This window comes from Callithrix jacchus, chromosome 18 (genome assembly GCF_049354715.1).
Source record: "Callithrix jacchus isolate 240 chromosome 18, calJac240_pri, whole genome shotgun sequence".
NCBI classification, from domain to species: domain Eukaryota; kingdom Metazoa; phylum Chordata; class Mammalia; order Primates; family Cebidae; genus Callithrix; species Callithrix jacchus.
In genome coordinates, this window is record NC_133519.1 from 6594426 (window position 1) to 6614865 (window position 20440).

General features: G+C 45.5%; 4 pseudogenes across 1 annotated transcript; 1 reads left to right on the forward strand and 3 right to left on the reverse strand.

Annotated features, from left to right (window-relative positions):
- The first annotated feature begins 3960 nt into the window (after window positions 1-3960).
- LOC144580169 (putative lipid scramblase CLPTM1 pseudogene) lies at window positions 3961-17205 on the forward strand (annotated as a pseudogene). The gene is made up of 2 exons (XR_013529261.1): window positions 3961-4266; window positions 15258-17205. The product of XR_013529261.1 is annotated as a putative lipid scramblase CLPTM1 pseudogene (transcript).
- Window positions 13973-14649, reverse strand: LOC144580228 (HMG box transcription factor BBX pseudogene; annotated as a pseudogene).
- Window positions 14848-15899, reverse strand: LOC144580229 (DNA (cytosine-5)-methyltransferase 1 pseudogene; annotated as a pseudogene).
- Window positions 17206-18776: 1571 nt separating the features above from the next.
- On the reverse strand, window positions 18777-19947 carry LOC144580168 (fibulin-5 pseudogene; annotated as a pseudogene).
- Window positions 19948-20440: the final 493 nt, after the last annotated feature.

The following is a 20440-nucleotide window of genomic DNA, read 5'->3' on the forward strand; positions in this document are numbered from 1 at the left end:
TTTCTATCATTTCAAGCCATAATTATTTCAATTGTTTCAGGTTATAGAGCTATTGTTTATAAAATATGTTGCCTGATGTTTTCCAATAAAATAAATATCTTATGCTCTCATCAACAACAAAATGCCTGGAAGAAAAAAGGAAATACTAAGGAATTAAGTTTGGCTGAAAAGCCTCTCTACTTAAAGGAATGAAAAGTGCCCAAGGTCTTGGACAGCTCTGCCCCAAAAGCTTTGCAGCATATAGCCCCCACGGCTGTTTCCACAGGCTGGAATTGAGTGCCTGTGGCTTTTCCAGGCCCATGGTGAAAACTGTCAGCAAATTTACCATTCTTGGGTTTGGAGGACAATGGCCCTCTTCTCATAGCTTCACTAGGCAATGCCCCAGTGGGGACTCTGTGTGGGGGCTCCAACTCACATTTCTCCCCTGCACTGCTCTAGTAGATGTTTTCCATGAGGGCTCCACCCCTGCCACAGACTTCTGCCTGGACATCCACACATCCTCTGAAATCTAGATAGAGGCTCTCAAATCTCAACTCTTGCCTTCTTCACACCTTCAGGCCCAACACCATGTGGAAGTCACCAAGGCTTAGGGCTTACACCCTCTGAAGCAATGGCAGAAGCTGTACCTTTGCCCCTTTTAGCCAAGGCTGGAGCTGAAGCGGCCATGATGCAGGGTACCATGTCCCTAGGCCACACAGAGCAGTGGGTCCCTGAGCCTGTCCCACCAAACCATTTTTCTCTCCAGGCCTCCAATGGGAGGGGTTGCACTGAAGTTCTCTGAAATGTCTTGAAGGCATTTTCCCCATTGTTTTGCCTATTAACATTCAGGTCCTCTTTACTTATGCAAATTTATATAGCCTTCTTTAATTGCTCCCCAGAAAATGGGTATTTTTTTTTCTACCACATGGCAGGGCAGCAAATTTTCCAAACTTCTATGCTCTGCTTTCCTTTTAAACATAAGTCCCAGTTTCAGGTCATTTCAGGTTATTTCTTTGTTTATGCAAATAAGCATAGGCTTTTAGAATCAGCCAAACCACCTCTTGAATGCTTTGCTGCTTAGAAATTTCTTCCAACAGAGACAGTCTAGTGATTCCTCAAGGATCTAGAACCAGAAATACCATTTGACCCAGCAATCACATTACTGGGTATATACCCAAAGGATTATAAATCATTCTACTATAAAGACACATCCATATGTATGTTTATTGCAGCACTATTCACAACAACAAAGTCTTGGAACCAATCCAAGTGCCCATCAGTGATAGACTGGATAAAGAAATTGTGGCATATATATACCATGGAACACTACGTAACCATAAAAAAGGATGAGTTCATGTCCTTTGCAAGGACATGGATAAAGCTGGAAACCATAATTCTCAGCAAACTAACACAGAAACAGAGAACCAAACACCACATGTTTTCACACATAAGTGGGAATTGAACAATGAGAACACATGGACACAGTGAGGAGAACATCACACACTGGGGCCTGTCGGTGGGGGCTAGGGGAGGGGTAGCATTAGGAGAAATATCTAATATAGATGATGGGTTGTTGAGTGCAACAAACCACCATGGCATGTGTATACCTATGCAACAAACCTGCACATTCTGCACATGTATCCCAGAACTTAAAGTATAATTTTAAAAAAGAAAGAAATTTATTTTGACATACCCCTAAATCATCTCTCTCAAGTTCAAAATTCCACAGATCCCTAGAACAGGGACACAATGTCACTAGTCTCTTTGCTAAAGCATAGCAAGAGCAGCCTTTACTCCAGTTCCCAATAAGTTCCTCATCTCCATCTGAGACCACTTCAGTCTGGACTTCACTGTCCATATCACTATCAGCATTTTGGTCACAACCATTCAACAAGTCTCTAGGAAATTTCAAACTTGCCCTTATCTGCCGATCTTCTTCTCATCCCTACAAACTGTTCCAACCTGTGCCTGTTACCCAGTTCCAAAGTGACTTCCACATTTTCAGCTATCTTTATAGCAATGCCTCACCTCTCTGGTACCAATTTTCTGTATTAGTTCATTGTTATAAAGAACTACCTGTGACAGAGTAATTTATTTTTAAAACGAGGCTTAACTGACTCTCACTTCCATAGGCTGTGCAGAAGGCATGGCTGGGGAGGCCTCAGGAAACTTACACTCATGGAATAAAGTGAAGAAAAAGCAAGCACACATCTTCACTTGGCCAACAGGAGAGAGAGCGAAGGGGAAGGTGCTACACACTTTTAAACAACCAGATCTCGAGAGAACTCACTGTCACTAGAACAGCAAGCGGGAAATCTGCATCCAAGATCCAATCACCTCCCACCAGTTCCCTCCCACAACAATGGGGATTACAATTCAACATGAGATTTACGTGGGGATGCAGAGAAGAGCCAGATCATATCAGATGACTTGCCACAGTCTGTGGTGCAACTTGTAAACGGAAGACCAGTGCTAGGATCTAGTTATCTTGTATTCACTGCAGTACTTGCTCAGAACCATTTTTTAAAAATTCAAATTCCATAAGAATTAAACAAAGGCAGAAGACAAATAGCATGGCATTCTAAAATTAATTCATACAGTTCCTAAGTCAGAAGACAAATAATATAGCATTCTGAAATTATTTCATACAGTTCTTTTATTATAAACTTAATCTTTGCTGTCTCATTAAATGAAAGTTTCTGGGATGACCACTGATAAAGATACAGACAGAAGCTATGAATGTGCTTTTACACATGCTTTGATCACATTTTTCCTTGCCTGAATTATTAGAGAAATAACACGTTTCCTTGTGCTTGATTGCTAAGTGAGACAGATAAGTGTGAGATTATTTTTCAAGCAATATACTTGCTCATCTTTCAGGAAGCACTTTACTCATGATTACATGTGCACTTAGATAAAAGTACAGTTTTTATCTTGTCACTCACGATGTAATTATTCATAAACTTAAGAAAAGGAGTTTCTTTCAGCATGACAAATGGTTCTCATGCTTGTGACATGACACTTTTGATCTGTTATATGAAGGGAAATGTTCTTCTTCCACCTACCTAAAATTCTCCCCAATACAAGAAATTTGACAGCATTGAATTCTGTACCTGACAGGATGACTTGTCTCCTTGCATTCTGATAACCTAGCAATTTGTTCCAAGGAAAGCAGACATTCAAATGAAGAGTAACTTTGTGATAAAAAGACAGGAAGCAGGCCAGGTGCAGGGGCTCACACCGGTAATCCCAGCACTTTGGGAGGCCGAGGCGGGTGGATCCTGAGGTCAAGAGATCCAGACCATCCTGTTCAACATGGTGAAACCCTGTCTCTACTAAAAATACAAAAAATTAGCTGGGCATGGTGGCGCGTGCCTGTAATCCCAGCTACTCCGGAGGCTGAGGCAGGAGAATTGCTTGAACTTGGGAGGTGGAGATTGCAGTGATCCGAGATCTGTGCCATTGCAATCCAGCCTGGACAAGAGCAAGACTCCTGCGCTCCGCGCTGCGCTTTGGGACCTGGAACCGCGCCGACACGGCGCCGGTGCGCTCGGGCCGCTGCCCGCTGCACTGGATCTATAGTCACAGGCGGCCCCGCTCCGGGCGCAACGCCTGCCGCCCGCGCCGGCCGTCTCCGCTCTGGGTCTTTGTGTCCCACCCTGCTCCCGCCCCGCCGCCCCGCTGCCCCGCGCCCACCCGCCCGCAGCGGCCGACCCGGCACCCTGGAGCCGCATGGGAGTCGGCAGTCGGAGCTGCGTCCAGCGCAGCGCCCCGGAGACCCCAGTGCGCCGCGCCGCCGCGCCCTGCGCGTCGGCTCCTGCCTCGCGCCCTGAGGGCCCCCGGGGGCGAGCGCACCTGGCCGGGCGACCCCTGGAGCTGCCTGCGGGCGCCCGCCGCCTTCCACGCCTGTCTGCCCCGGAGGATTGGGGGTCCAGCCTGCGTCGCGTCCGTCCCTTCTTGGCCTGGAGTGCGCGGAGCTGGGAGTGGCTTCGCCATGGCTGTGAGAAGGGACTCCGTGTGGAAGTACTGCTGGGGAGTTTTGATGGTTTTATGCTGAACTGCGATTTCCAAATCGATAGTTTTAGAGCATATCTATTGGAATTCCTCTAACTCCAAGTGGAGACTCCTCGCTCGGCCTTCCAACGCCGGGGATGGAAAAGGGACGGCCTCTTCGCCTTTCTTCCCCCGAGCGCTCCCGGACGCTAAAAGCTCCTAGCGGCTCGGGTGTCACGTCCGGGAAGATGTCCGATGGCGATACCTGACCCTCTCCTGTTTTCGAGGACGAAGGTAACATATCCACAATCTAGGCTGGCGGGCGCACAGGGACTGGCTGGCTCTGGAGAGAGGCTGAGATGCTGCGTTCGCGGGGAGCTCGGTCCGGGACCCGCTGGCGGGCGGGCGACCAGGGCGGCAAGACGCGGGCCGCGGAGCGCGTCCTGGAGAGGGGAGCCTGGAGTCGCGGCGCTGACTGCAGCGCCCCTGAGCCAGAGCGCCTTGGCCTGGTGCCGCCAGCCCGAGGGTGCGCGGGGAGCTCGCTTGCTCCACAGGAAACTCGGGCGGTGAGCTCTCTCCTCCATGCCCCGGAGATGGCCTTAGGCTTCTACCGGAGGGCCCACTGCACTTCGGCCTCCCGTTTCATTCCTTTGCCGGTAGCCCCCGAGTATGCGTTGTCGATAGCTGACCTATTTGTAAGGCACCTGCTATAAAAGCTTGGGGCCCTGCCCAGTCGTCACTGCTCCCGAAGCCCTTGAGACCCCTGGCAGGAATGGAATCCTTAGGATCATCAGACCTGCTCTTATCGGACGCCCCAGGCGGGAGCGAGCCAGGCTTTGTGCAGAGTAACTTTCAGTTTGGGCCACCAGAGTGCGTTCAGATTTTAGAAAATGCCATCCCTAAACCTGTGTGGCCAAAACTCGGCGTCATCCGGGCATTCAGCACTGCATAACACCTTATTTCGAGTCACAGCCAAAAGATATTTTACAGAATCATGGAATTGTAGTCTCCGGAAACTTGGAGAAGTGTGCAGACATTAGCTGGCTTCTGGAGTAAACGTTTGCTATCAGAAGCAAAATCCACTGCCTAACTGAAGTTGAGCAAGTTGGGCCTGGTTTTAGGAGAAAAGAAATGGGGGGGGGGCTGATTTAGAAATCACGTCTTAATTAAGGGAGTGTGTCCATTCTCTTAAAAGTGTTAAATTTCAGATTCACTATCATGTTAACCAAGAATCCCTTCACGAAAAGGGCAAAAACGCCGGTTACCAATCGGTTTAAACAAATGTTTGTATGATGCTGGAAGGCACTTCCAACGCCGCTCATACCGAGAAGTTCCTCAGCGCAGCCTCGTCTGCTTTTGCGTGAATCCGATTTTTAATGTAGATTCTTGTATTTGCTGATGACGTACTGGCTGCAGCATCTTTGCTTCGAAGCCGGCTTGAAAGGCGCCAGGTGAGGCCGGGCTAGGACCTCGCGCAGCCGCGGGCCCCAGAGTCCGGGAGAGGCAACCCGGGGAGCCCACGGGCACCACTGTGCGTCGGGTGCCTCCAGAGGTCACTCTTCCATGTGGAATCGCGCAGCGCCAGGCTTCGCCCTTCCCCCTAGGTCGCCTGCTCCAGTCTCTCTGCACTTTCACTGACCGGCTCTCTCTAGGGCTGATTTTTTTTTTTTCCCCTATGAGGATTGAATATTTCTGTTTAAACCTAGTTGAAAGAAATTCCGCTAGCCTCTTCAGCATTTAGTTCTGTGTGTGTATCTTTATCTTTGCGTTATTATTAACAAGTAGTTTGTGTGCATCCGGTAGGAGAATTAGAAATATCTAGTTGGGGCGGGGGGGGGGGTGAAGGTAGAACCACCGTTATTTCGATCTAAGGTGTAGACATTAATAACTTCTTTGTAATGTGTCAGGGTAGGAGGGTGGGGGGGGAGGTGACAGGTATTTACCCACCATCCTGATGATGATGATGAGTCTGTTTTTCCCAGCTGTGTCCAGACTTGGAGACCTGGGAGGGCCCTGCATTTCGGGAAGCCCGCCCTTTGCGCAGCTGGGCTTGATGCTGCTGCCTTCTCCTCCTCAGCAGCATTTCTTTTAAAATTCTCTTGATAACGGCTTGCCTGGAGAACTGGATAATGTGTCCCTGGAAAAGGTCTCCTTTGTAACTGAATGTTAGCTCTAGAGATGAGAAACATTTCTTCCTGCAGGAGCCATAGGGAAGACCTCTCTCTAAGTTTTTGCAGATGCATATAACCTCCTGATGCCAGGGCGTTGGTTTTCTTGGGGGAAGTTGTATATTTATTTCCAGGGGGAAGTTTCAGTCAGTAAATATGATGTGGCAGGAAGGTAATGAAATGCATTGAAATTTCACATCAGTTCCTATGAACTGTGGAACAATTCATTTGTAATGAAGCTGCCATCAGTAATTAGATTTGTTTCATTCAGAGGTCAGCTTTTTTAGCAGGTGGCCGACACAGGGGGCATGTAGCAGCTGTTTGGATGCAGGGTCCAGAAACCCTTTTGTAAATTCAGCCTCTCAGTAACTACTTGAGTCACATTGTTGACTCTGCCATCCCTGACTGTATGTAATAATGGAAAGAAGTCCTGCATGCTCAGAACAGTAGCTGCCCTGCTCGGTTATTCACATTGCTTTGATACATTCTGGTAGAGTTGGGTCCATTGTAGCCATTTTGGTTGTTTAAAGTTGTTCTTTTTTAAAAAAAAAAAAAAAATCAGCAGAGAACAGCAATGCCTAGCTTGCATTTTTAACACTTCAATAGAACCTTTTTTTTCCAAGAGAGTTGTTTTTGCTTAAAGTAGTGGGCTCTTTAAAAAAAAGTATTAATTGTACTTTAATGTGAGCAAATCTGTATTTGTCTGGTGTTCTGGAATGTATTACACTGACTTTGTTGGGAAAAAAAGGTGAAGCTGCTATTAGTCATTCTTTTTACTTTGATTTTTTTTTTTTTTTTTTTTTTTGGCTGGAAGATTTCAGGCAGTTTTATTTTCTTTGGTCTATAATGCCAGTAAATAGGAGTTAGCATCTGCTTATCAGGTGAAAAGAATGACTTACAGTCCGAGAGTTCAACCTGTTGTGGACAGGACACAAGGAACAGAAGAACTGGACTCAACCAGCAGTTTCTGTTCAAGAAAAGGTTAACACCCCAAATTAGAATTCTGGAGAGCAAGAGGTTGAAGACCATGTGTAACATTTTTGCAAAAGCTTTGCTACACCTTTACCGGCAAATATACAGACTGAGATGCCAATGGAAAGGGGCCACAGAAAATAAGGAAAAAGGAGGAAGGAGGAAGATGGCACTGTAGGACCAACTCAGGACTGCAGCTCCCGGTTAATCTGCAGAGGGTGAGTGGACGCCGCATTTCCATATGGATCTTTATTGTCCACAGACTAGATTCCCAGGTGTAAGAGCCCCATGGGCCACCAGCATGGCAGTTTGGGCTGGCACAGCTCTTTGGGCTGAGGCCGCAGTGCAGCGACACTCCGTACAAAATACACTGGTTTGGTTGCCCTGTTAAACCGGCAATTGCAGATTTCGGAAGGCAGATTAGCACATTCATCTGATTAAACAGGACTTAAACAGAAAGCCAGGCCAGGAGATTCCTGGGCAGCAACGTGGTTTGAGCCGGCACAGTGGGTCGCTGCACAGGAAATCACACAGATCCCAGCACCCTTGAGCAGGCGACTGGAACACCTGGGAGAGAGTCAACTGTTCAACTTAAAAAAAGGGGGGGGCTCTGAGGCAGGGAGCCAGGTGATCAGGCTCAGTGGGTCCCACCCCCACAATAACAAACAAAACAGCAATTGGAAACACTCGAGGTTGAGAGTTTCATGGCAAGAACAGCTGAACCCAAAACGGTGCAGCTCAGTGTGGGGGGGCGTCTGCCACTACTGAGGCATGTGACCCCCACAGAGGTCCACTGCCATTGTTGATGCAGCCTGCCATTGCCAAGGCAAACCACCATAACAGAAAGAGTCTGCCACTACAGAGGCAGGCCACCATCACCACTGCAGTTCTAACCACACCCATATAAACAGAGCTACAGGGAATTACAAACGGCAGCAGGGCAGAGCCCACAGAAGAAGGGCAGAGCCCATGGCAGCTCATGATAGCCACTACAGGCAGGCAGCGACTAAACTGCCTCGTCGCTGGGCAGGAAAGTGCAATGGATACTCATAAATAAAGCCCTAACTCCCCAGGACAGAGCACCTGAGGAAAAAAAAGGGGGGCTTTATGAGTTCTGCTGCAGTAGACTTAAAAGAACCTGCCTAGCAGCCCTGAATGAACAATGGAGCTCACAGCTCAACACTAGAGCTCCTATAAAGTACAGACTGTCTTCTCAAGCAGCTCCCTGACCCCTTATATCCAAAGAGTCACCTCACAAAGAACTGATCAGACTGACATTTGGCAGGCATGATTCAGGGACAAAGATAGCAGAAGAATAATCTGGTAGCAACCCTCACGGTTCTGCAGCTGTACAGGAGTTCCCCCAGGCAAGCAGGGCCTGGAGTGGACCTCAGCAGTCGTACAGCAGTGGGGCCAGACTGTTAGAAGGAAAACTGAGAAACAGAAATACTTCATCATCAACAATCTGGACATCCACTCAGAGACCCAATCAGAAAATCAGCAACCACTCAGATGGCAGATGGATAAATCCACAAAGATGGGAAGAAACCAGTGCAAAAAAGAGAGAAACACCCGAAACCAGAACACCTCGCCTCTTCCAAAGGACCAAAACTCCTCACCAGCAAGGGAACAAAGCTGGACAGAGAATGAGTGTGATGAAATGACAGAATCAGACTTCATAAGGTGGGTAATGAGAAACTTCCATGAGCTAAAAGAACATGTTCTAAATCAATGCAAAGAAACTAAGAACCTTGAAAAAAGATTTGAAAAAAGATTCGAGGAAATGATAACAAGAATGAACAACTTAGAGAGGAATATGAGTGAATTGAAGGAGCTGAAAAACACAACACGAGAACTTCACGAAGCATGCACAAGTTTCAGCAGCTGAATTGACCAAGCAGAAGAAAGAATATCAGAAGTCGAAGATCAACTCAATGAAATAAAACGAGAAGCCAAGATTAGAGAAAAAAGTGCAAAAAGGAATGAACAAAGTCTCCAAGAAATGTGGGACTATGTGAAGAGACCTAATCTACATTTGATAGGTGTACCTGAATGTGATGAAGAGAATGAATCCCAGCTGGAAAATACTCTTCAGGATATTATCCTGGAAAATTTCCCCAACCTAGCAAGGCAGGCCAATATTCAAGTCCAGGAAATAGAGAGAGCACCACAAAGATATTCCACAAGAAGAGCAACCCCAAGGCACATAATCATCAAATTCACCAGGGTTGAAATGAAAGAGAAAATGCTAAGGGCAGCCAGAGAGAAAGGTCAGGTCACCCTCAAAGGGAAGCCCATCAAACTCACAGCAGATCTCTTGGCAAAAACCCTACAAGCCAGAAGAGAGTGGGGGCCAATATTCAACATCCTTAAACAAAAGAACTTTCAATCCAGAATTTCATATCCAGCCAAACTGAGCTTCAGAAGTGAAGGAAAAATAAAATCCTTTGCAAACAAGCAAGTACTGAGAGATTTTGTCACCACCAGGCCTGCTTTACAAGAGCTGCTGAAAGAGGCACTACACATAGAAAGGAACAATGAGTACCAGCCATTCCAAAAACATACCAAGTGCTAAAAAGCATCAACAAAGTGAAGAATCTGCATCAACTAACAGGCAAAACAGCCAGCTAGCATCAAAATGGCAGTATCAAATTCACACATAACAATATTAACCCTAAATGGAAATGGACTAAATGCACTGATCAAAAGACACAGACTGGAAAATTGGATAAAAAGCCAAAACCCATCAGTGTGCTGTATCCAGGAAACCTATCTCATATGCAAGGATACAGAAAGGCTCAAAATAAAGGACTGGAGGAAGATTTACCAAGCAAATGGAGAGCAAAAGAAAAGCAGGAGTTGCAATTCTCATCTCTGATAAAATAGACTTTAAAGCAACAAAGATCAAAAGAGACAAAGAAGGACATTACATAATGGCAAAAGGATCGATACAACAAGAAGAGCTAATGATTCTAAATATATATGGACCGAATACAGGAGCACCCAGATATATAAGGTAAGTTCTTAACGACTTATAAAGAGACTTAGACTCCCACACAATAATACTGGGAGACTTTAACACTCCACTGTCAATATTAGATCAACCAGACAGAAAATTAACAAGGAAATCCAAGGCTTCAACTCAGACCTGGAACAAGCAAACCTGATAGACATTTACAGAACTCTCCACCCCAAATATACAGAATATACATTCTTCTCAGCACCACATCACACCTACTCTAAAACTGACCACATAATTGGAAGTAAAGTACTCCTCAGCAAATGCAAAACAACGGAAATCATAACAAACAGTTTCTCAGACCATAGTGCAATCAAGTTAGAACTCAGAATTCAGAAACTAACCCAGAACTACACAGCTTCATGGAAACTGAACAACTGGATCTTGAATGTTGACCGGATAAACAATGAAATGAAGGCAGAAGTAAAGAAGTTCTTCTAAACCAACGAGAACGAAGAAAAAACATACCAGAATCTCTGGGACACATTTAAAGCAGTCTCTAGAGGAAAGTATATAGCAATAAATGTTGACATGAGAAGAGTAGAGAGATCCAAAATTGACACCCTATCATCAAAATTGAAAGAGCTAGAGGAGCAGGATCAAAAACCTCAAAACCCAGTAGAAGACAAGAAATAACTAAGATCAGAGCTGAACTGAAGGAGATAGAGACACAAAAAACCCTTCAAAAAATCAATAAATCCAAGAGCTGGTTTATTGAAAAGGTCAACAAAAAAAGACAGACCACTAGACAGACTGATAAAAAAGAAAACAGAGAATAACCAAATAGATGCAATAAAAAACGATAAAGGGGAAATCACCACATATTCCACAGAAATTTAAACCATCATCAGAGAATATTACAAACAACTCTATGTACATAAACTAGTAAACCTCGAAGAAATGGATAAATTCCTGGACACTTGTGTCCTCCCAAGCCTAAACCAGGAGGAAGCCAAAAATATGAATAGATCAATAACAAGGTCTGAAGTTGAGGCAGTAATTAAGAGCCTACCACACAAAAAAAGCCCAGGTCCAGATGGGTTCACAGCCAAATTCTACCAGACACACAATGAGGAGCTGGTACCATTCCTTCTGAAACTATTCCAAATAATCCAAAAAGAAGGAATCCTTCCCAAACCATTTTATGAGACCAACATCATCCTGATACCAACACCCAGCAAAACTCAACAAGGAAAGAAAACTTCAGGACAATATCCATGATGAACATAGATGCAAAAATCTTCAATAAAATACTAGCAAGCTGATTGCAACAGCACATCCAACAGCTTATCCATCATGATCAATTAGGATTCATCCCGGGGATGCAAGGCTGGTTTAACATACGCAAGTCTGTAAACGTAATTCACCACATAAACAGTACCAAAAACAAAAACCACATGATTATCTCAATTGACACAGAGAAGGCATTTGAAAAAATTCAACAGCCCTTTATGCTAAAAACCCTCAATAAACTCGGTATCGATGAAACGTATCTCAAAATAATAAAAGATATTTGTGACAAACCAACAGCCAATATCATACTGAATGGGCAAAAACTGGAAGCATTCCCTTTGAAATCTGGCACTAGACAAGGATGCCCTCTTTCACCTCCTATTCAATATAGTACTGGAAGTTCTAGCCAGAGCAATCAGGCAAGAAAAAGAAATAAAGGGTATTGAAATAGGAAAGGAGGAAGCCAAATTGTCTCTATTTGCAGACGACATGATAGTATATCTAGAACACCCCATTGTCACAGCCCAAAAATTCCTGAAACTGATAAGCAACTTCAGCAAGGTCTCAGGATATCAAATCAATGTGCAAAAATCACAAGCATTCCTATACACCAATAACAGACTTAAAAAGAGCCAAATCAAGAATGAACTGTCATTCACAATTGCTACAAAGAGAATAAAATACCTTGGAATACAACTCACAAGGAACGTAAGGGACCTCTTCAAGGAGAACTACAAACCACTGCTCAACGAAATAAGAGAGGACACAAGGAGATGGAGAAACATTCCATGTTCATGGTTAGGAAGAATCAATATCGTGAAAATGGCCATATGGCCCAAAGTAATTTATAGACTCAACGCTATCCCCATCAAGCTACCACTGACTTTCTTCACAGAACTGGAAAAAACCACCTTGAACTTCATATGGAACCAAAAGAGAGCCCACATAGCCAAGTCAATTCTAAGCAAAAAGAACACAGCAGGAGGCATCACACTACCGGATTTCAAACTATACTACAAGGCTACAGTAATCAAAACAGCATTGTACTGGTACCAAAACAGAGATATAGACCAATGGAACAGAACAGAGGCATCAGAGGCAACACAACATATCTACAACCATACAATCTTTGATAAACCTGACAAAAACAAGCAATGGGAAGGACTCCCTGTTTTAATAAATGGTGTTGGGAAAACTGGCTAGCCATGTGCAGAAAGCAGAAATTGAACCCCTTCCTGACACCTTACACTAAAATTAACTCCAGATGGATTAAAGACTTAAACATAAGGCCTGGTACCATAAAAACCCTGGAAGAAAATCTAGGCAAAACCATTCAGGACATAGGAGTAGGCAAGGACTTCATGACCAAGACACCAAAAGCATTGGCAACAAAAGCTAAAATAGACAAATGGGACCTAATGAAACTCCACAGCTTCTGTACGGCAAAAGAAACAGTCACTAGAGTGAATCAGCAGCCAATAGAATGGGAAAAAATTTTTGCAGTTTACCCATCTGACAAAGGGCTGTTATCCGGAATTTACAAAGAACTCAAACAGACTTACAAGAAAAAAACAAACAAGCCCATTCAAAAGTGGGCAAAGGATATGAACAGACACTTTACAAAAGAAGACATACATGAGGCCAACAATCATATGAAAAAATGCTCATCACTGGTCATTAGAGAAATGCAAATCAAAACCACATTGAGATACCATCTCACGCCAGTTAGAATGGTGATCATTTAAAAATCTGGAGACAACAGATGCTGGAGAGGATGTCGAGAAATAGGAACACTTTTACACTGCTGGTGGGAGTGTAAATTAGTTCAACCATTGTGGAAGACAGTGTGGCGATTCCTCAATGACCTAGAAATAGAAATTTCATTTGACCCAGCAATCCCATTACTGGGTATATATCTAAAGAACCATAAATCGGTCTACTCTAAGGACACATGCACACGAATTTTCATCATTGCAGCACTGTTTACAATAGCAAAGACCTGGAACCAACCCAAATGCCCATCGATTATAGACTGGACTGGGAAAATGTGGCACATATACACCATGGAATATTGTGCAGCAATCAAAAATGATGAGTTCATGTCGTTTGTAGGAACATGGATGAATCTGGAGAACATTATTCTCAGCAAACTGACACAAGAACAGAAAATGAAATACTGCATGTTCTCACTCATAGGTGGGTGATGAACAATGAGAACACATGGACACAGGGAAGAGAGCACGACACACTGGGGTCTATTGGGGGAATAGGGGAGGGACAGCGAGGGGGGAGCTTGGGAGGAATAGCATGGGGAGAAATGCCAAATGTGGGTGAAGGGGAGGAAGGCAGCAAAACACACTGCCATGTGTTTACCTATGCAACTATCTTGCATGTTCTGCACATGTACCCCAAAACCTAAAATGCAAATAAAAAAAAAGAAAAGAAGGAAAAAAGCAAGAAACAAAGATAAACTTGGAAAGCAACTTGAGATTCTAACTCCCTGTTGCCTCATTTCCAAATCCAATTACATGTCTAAAGGGAGCTGCAGAAACTTAGCTGAAGGGTCAGTTGAGATTCTGACCACATGGCAGGAAGGTACAGGTCACATCTAACCTTCACTGGTTTTAGTCGGTTCTGAGGACACATTTCCAGTCTTCTTTTTTCTTGGGACAGGAACACTTTTCTGGTCAAATGTAACAGGTCTATATTGCAGAAGGCTGTTGAATTTTTTTTCAAATTCTTCATCCAGCTTTGGGGAGCCAAGGAGACAGTCTTCCTTTGGCTTTGTCTTCTTGAACTTCTTGCTCGCATGGGTCCCACTCTGATTAAATGTCCAGCTTTCTTCATTCCATCACCCTTCATGATCAGAGGACTTTCCTTTTCCTGAGCTTCGTTTCCCTCTGTCAACATTAGCTCGCAGAGGTGAGCATGCCTTCAGACACCAGGGTTATATAAAGAGCACCTTTGCAAGACCTTTCAGATTTCCTGGAACAACAAGTTTCTATTTTTCCTTGACAGTCACTGTCCTCGGATTTGGCCTGTCCTGATAGGCTGGGTGGTAGTACATCTTCCATGGGGGTCAATGGTTCTGCCTTTATACCCTCTGGTGCCTCACCAGAAATGTTCTTGCTGTCAGAAATACAAATGAAATCTGAAGGTCTTAACTCTTTGGTGATGTCTGAGGATTTCTCCTTTGACATTTTCTCTTTTTTTTTATTGCATTTTAAAGTCTTAATTTCCACTCATACAGTGGTAGATTTGATATAATGCATAATAAAAATCTTAAAATCCAGAATGCACAAAGTACTGCACAATTTGATCACTAAATCATTAGTTGATAAGCGAACCTCACACAACAGCTTCATGTCAGCCAAGGCCACAAGCACCATGTACCATACATGTGAACGGACAGATTGACATGTTAAAAACACAATATCAGTGCATATTGGGGATTCCTGGTGCCAGAAACATGGGAGGGCAGAACTAGTCCTTAGCAGCTTCCTCCTCCTTTATTCTAGCTGAGGCATTCTCTCAGGCTTTGGCCAACACACAGAGCTTGATCTCCAAGCCAATGGCTTTGGCCAGGGGCAGTGGCCACCTGCCTGTGCTTGTCCAGGATGTTGCCAAAGAGCTGGTAGGTGTCGGGGAAGCCCTGGGAGAGGGCACACTCCCGCACACTCACCACATGGTGTTGCTCGGAGTGGAGCACGCGGCCCTGCTTGTCCATGGGCTCAGGGTTGGTGACGGTTATGCTGAAGAAGCCGTCTCACTCGAGCCTTCCCTAGAGGCCAGCCCAGTGGTTGTGCCAGTTCCCAGTGTGGGGCAGGCACCAGGGGATGAGGGTGTTGAACTGCTTAGCTGTAGAGTCGCAGGCTTTGCCATCTTCCACACAGGAGCAGATTCCATAGAGGGCCCCGGAGCTGCTGCAACCATTCTTCCCATCGTGGTGGGTATACCGCAGCTTCCGGGCCATGGTGCTGTCCAAGCCGCACTTCAATGTTGGGCAGATCTCGCCAGTCTGAGCCAGGGGCCAAGAGGATGTGCCACATGCGGGCAGCCACCAATGCTCTCATGTTCTTACAGATGTGGTCCCTGAGGATGGGCTGGTACTGTATGCCCCAGAGCTGCCTCTGAAACCAGGACTGAGGCTCCCCGTTGTAGGAGATCTCCAGCGCTGAGGCTCCATTCCGCACCTCCAGCAGGTCAGGCAACGTGTCTCGCACCGTGATGGTCCAGAAAGGACCCGAGCTCAACCTGGTTATGTTGCTCAAGAACTTCTTGTCATCCACCACCACGCTCAGCTGGCAGGCCCGGGGCACAAACACATGCAGTGGCTCCGGGAACAGGGGGAGCTTCTCTCCAGGGGCTGTGGCCAGGATGATGGCCTGCCTCTGCATCCAGGCCACGCCATGCTGACTGGCCTGCAGCACGCCAAAGGTGCACTGATAGCCCATCTTCAACCTCTGGAAGATCACCAAGGTAATGGATGTCCAGCTGGACCGGGAACACAGGGTGGCAGGTATCTTCTCCCACATGTCATTCAAAGACAAGTCCACGCATATCGAGTCCTCGACCTAGGTGTATGATGATATGGCATTCCAGTGCCTGTCCTGGATCCTCTTCCCACTCCTGGGCTACTACGCTGTCTACAGCCTTCTGTACCTGGAGCACAAGGGCTGGTACTCCTGGGTGCTCAGCATGCTCTACGGCTTCCTGCTGACCTTTGGCTTCATTACCATGATGCCCTAGCTCTTCATCAACTACAAGCTCAAGTCCGTGGCCCACCTGCCATGGCGCATGCTCAACTACAAGGCCCTCAACACCTTCATCGATGACCTGTTTGCCTCTGTCATCAAGATGCCTGTTATGTACCAGATTGGCTGCCTGAGGGATGATGTGGTTTTCTTCATCTACCTCTACCAATGGAGGATCTACCGTGTCGACCCCACTCAGGTCAACACGTTTGTCATGAGTGGAGAGGACCCCATAGCCTCCACCCCTGTGGCCGAGGTTCCCACAGCAGCAGGGTCCCTCATGCCTGCACCTTCACCCACCATGACCACTGCTACCAGGGAGGAGGCCTCCACATCCCTGCCCACCAAGCCCACCCAGGGGGCCAGCCCTGCCAGTGAGCCCCAGGAGGCCCCTCCAAAGCCAGCAGAGGACAATAAAAAGAATTAGTCACAACTGGTCCTTGCCTGTTCCGGTTCCTGGTGACCACAACCGCTGTGCCCTGGCCCCCTCACCCCCTCTCCCTGTTGCCCTTTCCCTAGATAGATCAGGCCAGGGTGGCAGGAGGCTCACCTTGGGTCAGGGACCAGCATGTGATGTAGGGGCCAGGGCAGGCCAGGGCAGGCCAGGGCTTGTGTGTGGAGGTGCCGTCTGTCCCTCTGTGTTTCCAGCCATCTCGCCCTGCCAGCCCAGCACCACTGGGAATCATGGTGAAGCTGAAGTGGTGCTGCCAAGGGGGTGGGTGGGGATGGGGCTGGGGCCAGGCCCCACTACGGGATGCCCATGGCCGTCCATCATCTTGTCCCTCATCCCTCAACCACTTCCCCCCTACCACCACCCTTTAACACAGTCTGGATTTAATAAATTCATATGGGTGTTTAACTTAAACTCAGAAAAAAAGTATCAGGTTTTTTTTTTGGTTTTTTTTATTCTACCTGCTGATTTTAAAACTGATCTACTTTTCTGCTATTTCTAAAATATAATGATTTTAATGTTGTATTGATTTTTATTGATAGATAACCTTTATTGAGTACTTTATCTGCCAAACATTGTGCTGGACACTTGAAATATAAATTTCACCTGATCCTCACAACCACCTTAGGAGACACACAGTTGCATTTTATAGATGAAAAACTGAGGTCAATAGACATTAAACAACTTGCTCAAAATCATGCAGTTAATTTATGAAGCTAGGATTCTGCTGGTCCTTTTAAAATGAAGCTCATACTCTTTTAGTTATACCATGATGTATCCTTAATTAAAACCCAGAAGTTCATTCTGACTGCTTGGTCTTCCACTTCAAAACAAAGATTATAAAAAAGATGTAACCTCAGAAAAAGGAAATTTTTATATTCCTAAGAAAAAACAGCACCACTGAGCCACCATCTTATTTTATCAAGATCTCAATTGACGGTTTAGTTTTCCCCAAGAGAGCCCTGAGTTGACTCAATATCAAGTAATACCTGCACAGCCACCACAGCACCTCTTTGCAGCATCACATAATCACCAAAATCAACCACTTTTCAAAATTAGAAAATCACAGCCTAATATGTATTACTTCCAGTTTCTTTCTAGAGATTAGGTGCATGATGACATAAAAATGGAAGCCTCCAGATTTCACAAAGATGTCAAGTTTTACATTTTGATACAATGCAAATGAATTGGCAAATACCATTGAAACCAACAATCAACCAAAGAAAAAAGTATTCTATAACCAAGTAAACACCTTCTATGACTTCCTTTTAAGAATAAATAAGGTCAAATTTATTCATTCAACAAACATGTATTGAGCACCTGAAACTGTGCTAGGTGCTGAGGAATATAGCTGTGAACAAGATAAATCAGGCTCCTGTCTTGACCAGATAGGTTTTTTTTTTCTCTTAAAATATTTAATCAGTTTGGAGACCTCTGCCTTCCAATACAATTGGGTAAAAATTCTAAAGAAAGCAAGATTAAGGAGTCCTCAAAGAAAACATTGTTCTAAAATGGAGAGGAGGCTGGGTTTGGGAAAAGAGAACATAGCACATGTCTGAAGGCCTTTGGAAGGAATTCTACAACTTATTTTTTTTTTAATACTCAAAATGAACAAGACAGGATTAAACAGTGATACAAATTTAAGGGCAATTCAATCTTCTTTTATGGCTGAAAATACCAGACATGGTTTTGAAATTCATTCTCTGAAAACCCTTCGATACTGCTGCGGTTTGTTTACATAGCCTTCTCAGGGTATGCAAAAAGCAAACTAGCTACTCCGAGCATTCCCCACCAGCTCCCAGGTCTTTGCAAAGCAGCAACACAGTGAGAGAAGGAGTGGAAGAGGTGACAGCAAGCTGTTCACAGTCTTTGAACATAGACCACCACAAACCTAATCTATGTTCCTTAAAAAACATGGAAATAAACTGAAGGCCTTGAAAAATCACCAACAATCTTATATCAGGGAGCCAGTGATAATACTTTTTGATAACTGCATCATAGGAACTGGGGGTGGCATGTCCTTCAGGGCGACAGGTCTGCAATAGTACTGGTGGGAGTCAGGACGTCGGGGCTGACTCTTTGGGGAAATGTTCAGCAGGAAATGCATAACGTCTGTGTCACTCTCATTCTCTCTGTTGTTTCCTCTCCTCTCTTCTCCTGTCCCTTGGTGCTGATGAGAGGCAGCATCAGAGGCTCCAGCCCAAGGCTCAGAATGGGCACTGAGACACATATATCCACAGTGGGACCACAGAGCTGCCTCTGAAGTTGATGAGTGTTGACAGTGATCATTTCCAAGTCCAACTGGATTTCCCGGGGCCCTTTGAGGGGGCGCGTCATCACTAGGATGGCGCTGATGGGGCCCATTTGCTGCACATAAAATTCTCTGTCCTCGTTCCCAGATTTGATCTGGAAAAGGTAATAGGCCCCAGGGTAGCAGGTCGTGGCTTGCATTTGGAAGATGTCAGCAGGAACGGAGTGTCCTGACACCACATCCACGTCCAGGTACAAGATGGTAAAGGGCTTGTCTCTGCAGCCAGGGTTCTCAGCAGGACACATACAGCGGTTATGGCTGATCCTCAGATAAGGCTCCTCACATCGGATGGGGTCAATGCGTTTGAAGCCCCCTTGTAAATTGTAGCAAGTCTGCTGCAGGTTTCATGTGTGCTTTCTGTGCTCACATTCATTGATGTCCTGGTGGCTTCAGTTGTCATCCAGTAGGATGTAGCCTGAAGGGCAGGAGCAGAAGTACATGCCAGGCTGGTTCACACATTCATGTTGGCAGAGGAACTCAGAGAAGTTGCACTCATCCACATCACTGCAGTGAACACCATCTTCCTCAAGTTCATATCCTAGGTCACAGTGGCAGACGATAGAGCCGTAGGTGTTGATGCAGGTTTGCACACAGGGGTCCTCAGTTACACACTCGTTCACATCTTGGCAAGAGCTTCCATCCTCATTGAGGGTAAAACCAGGGTTGCATGTACAAGAGTAGGATCCAGGAACATTCGCACAGAGCTGCTGGCAGTACCATAGTGACACTCATCAATATCTAAGCACTGGCCTTCCAGTAGCCAGTATCCATCAGTGCAGGAGCAGGGGTACCTGCCTTCAGTGTTGATGCAGATCTGGGTAGAGTTGCACTGGTGGGAATCTGTTGTACACTCGTCCACATCCACACACTGGTTGCCTTCATCTGGTATCCAAAGTGGCATATAAGAGGCCTGGAGATTGTGGAATAGTTTGGAGCTGAGAGCGGTGGGGCAGCTGCTGGGTATGGACCTGAGTGGGGGTCAAATAGGGGTTCAAGTAGGGCCCTCGATACGTGGGGTTTGCTCGGGGGATGCATAAATACCCACCATTTTGTTTAATACACATCATGTCTCCTCTGCAGGCCTCAGGGATGGTCCAGCATTCATTGACTCAAGAATTCCATGTTCATGGTTAGGAAGAATCAATATTGTGAAAATGGCCATACTGCCCAAAGTAATTTATAGATTCAACGCTATTCCCATCAAGCTACCAATGATCTTCTTCACAGAACTGGAAAAAAACACCTTCAACTTCATATGGAACCAAAAGAGAGCCCACATAGCCAAGTCAATTCTAAGCAAAAAGGACAAAGTGGGAGGCATCACACTACTGGACTTCAAACTAACAAGGCTACAGTAATCAAAACAGCATTGTACTGGTACCAAAACAGAGATATAGACCAATGGAACAGAACAGAGGCATTGGAGGCAACACAACATATCTACAACCATCCAATCTTTGACAAACCTGACAAAAACAAGCAATGGAGAAAGAATTCCCTGTTTAATAAATGATGTTGGGAAAACTGGCTAGCCATGTGCAGAAAGCAGAAACTGGACCC